The following is a 2,500-nucleotide window of genomic DNA, read 5'->3' on the forward strand; positions in this document are numbered from 1 at the left end:
AAAAATAAATAAAAATAAATAAATAAATAATATACTCTTCTTTTGATACTTGTATAGATGCATGCAATGAGCTAGAAGAAAAAAATGTGTGTGTGTGTGTGTGTGTGTGTATGTGTGTGTGTGAGAGAGTGGGAGTTAGGGATGAGGCAGTTATGTAAACCTGGCTAAGACTTAGTCGGTACTGAGGCAGGGAGTGGCGGGGGGATAAGGGCACAGGGGCAGGGGCAGGGTGTGGCTGGAGAAAGGCAAGTCACAGGTCCTCAAGCACTTTCCATCTAAGAGCAATATTCCAAGATGAAAATGAGAACAGAACACAACTATTACAAAACGGTTGATTAAGTAACTTCTTGCCGTGGGAAAAAGTGGATGACCTACAGAGAAAGGAGTGGGAAGGGCACGAGTGGAGCGAGGGAAAGGAATAGATGAGGAGGTAAAGAGAGTAAGGGAGACATGGGGAAAGGAACGAGAAGAAAAGGGAGAAAGAAATGAAGAGGGAAAGCGAGCAAGGAAAGGATGAAAGGGGAACATGAACTACACACAAAGGGACGAGAAGGGACAAGGGGAGCGAGGGAAAGGAACAGGAGGTGAAGACAGTAAGGAAGACATAGGGAAAGAAACGAGAGGAGGGAGGAGAAAGAAGTGAAGAGGGAAAGTGTTAAATGAGCAAGGGAAGGATGAGAAAGGAGCATGAGGAAGGAGGGAAAGGAAGAGGGGCGGAGGGAACAAGATTAGGGAAAGGAAAAGAAGGAAACGAAGGGAAATAAACGAAGAGAGAAGGTGATAAGAGCAAAAATAGAGAAAGGCGAGGATAACAAACCTGAGACGAGGAAGATAATAAAAAAAATGAAGATCTAAAAAAAATGAACAAGAGGAAAAGGAGAGAGAAAGTAGGAAAAGAGTTGAGAACGAAAGAATTAAAGGAAGGAAAAGAAGGAAGAGAAGAAAAAGGAGAAGAATTATAATACTGATTTAATGCAGCACAACAGGGTCATATGGCGGCACGGGGAGGTGATAAACAAAGGCAAGAGAAAGAGGAAGAGGAAGAGGAAGAGGAAGGGATTGTAGAGTATAACCCCCAGTGACCGGATCAACCACAAATTCACTACGGGAGGAGAAAGGGACGGATACGGTGGATTGAGACACTTACTGAAAAAGCAAAACCGGAATGGGAATGAAAAACCTGGAGCGGGAACAACTAAACTTCACTTACTGGGTGACCGACTGACTTACTGACTGACTCACTCCCCGCCTACCTGCCTACCTGCCTGCCTGCCTGAATGACCGACTGAGTGGCTGACTATAACTGACTGACTACCTGAAGGACTGAATGAACTGACTGACTGACTAACTGACTGAAGCGCTTGTTATTTATAAACTGACTGGTAAATTTAATGAGTCACACACACACACACACACACACACACACACACACACACACACACACACACACACACACACACATTCGCAGAAAAAAATATATAATATGCTAAATAAACTAGTTCTGATGCACCAACAAACTTGAACAAGACAGAAAAATATGTGACATGATGGGAGAGATAACTAGGAGAAAGAAAAACAAAGATAGATAGATAGATAGATAGATAGACTGATAGATAGGTAGGTAGGTAGGTAGGTGGGTAGTTAGGTAGATAGATAGATAGATAGATAGATAGATAGAGAGAGAGAGAGAGAGAGAGAGAGAGAGAGAGAGAGAGAGAGAGAGAGAGAGAGAGAGAGAGAGAGAGAGAGAGAGAGAGAGAGAGAATCCTATTAATCAGAGGCGAGGACAAGGTTAGGCGAACACACAAACAAGAAGGATGAAGGAAAAAAATTTGCATCTCGCTCAGGTTCCTTCTCACGTTTTTGCTTTCGTGTTCAAGAAGAAATTTGTCAAGTTTTCTCGTTTTCTTTCCGAATATGAAGTCATGACAAGAAGAGGAAAAGGAAGAAAAAAAAAAAAAGAAAGAAATAAGGAAGAAAACGTAAATAAGAATAAGATATAAGAGAACAAGAAGACACATTAGAAGGACAAGGACGAAAAGAAAATCAGAACAATAACAAGGGCAACAAGAAAGACAAGAACAAAATAACATAGACACAGGAAGAACAAAATGCAACAGTTTAGTTTGGATCCGGACAGGGCGGGTGATGAACTGCACTACCTAACATTAAGTGTGCGAGATGCAGGATAGTGGAGAAAGACGAGTATTGCTTAACATCGCCCACTCATCTATCCACACAACGAAAAAAATAACAAATATCTGAAGCTCAAATTCTCTTCCACTTTTCTTGTCACCATAAAAAAAAAAAAAAAAAACTAATTCCGAATCTGACCTGACCTCTATCATTCACCTCACCTAAATTAAACAAAGCAATCACTTTTTATTTCATCTTTTTTTTCAGGGATCAAAATAAGAAAAGCGTGAGCAAACCAAGGTGTCTTCGCAAGGGTCAAAGCATCCTCAAAACTCAGAGATTAGCGGAGTGATACGAAAAACAA

Source organism: Scylla paramamosain, chromosome 19, assembly GCF_035594125.1.
Source record: "Scylla paramamosain isolate STU-SP2022 chromosome 19, ASM3559412v1, whole genome shotgun sequence".
Lineage (NCBI taxonomy): Eukaryota > Metazoa > Arthropoda > Malacostraca > Decapoda > Portunidae > Scylla > Scylla paramamosain.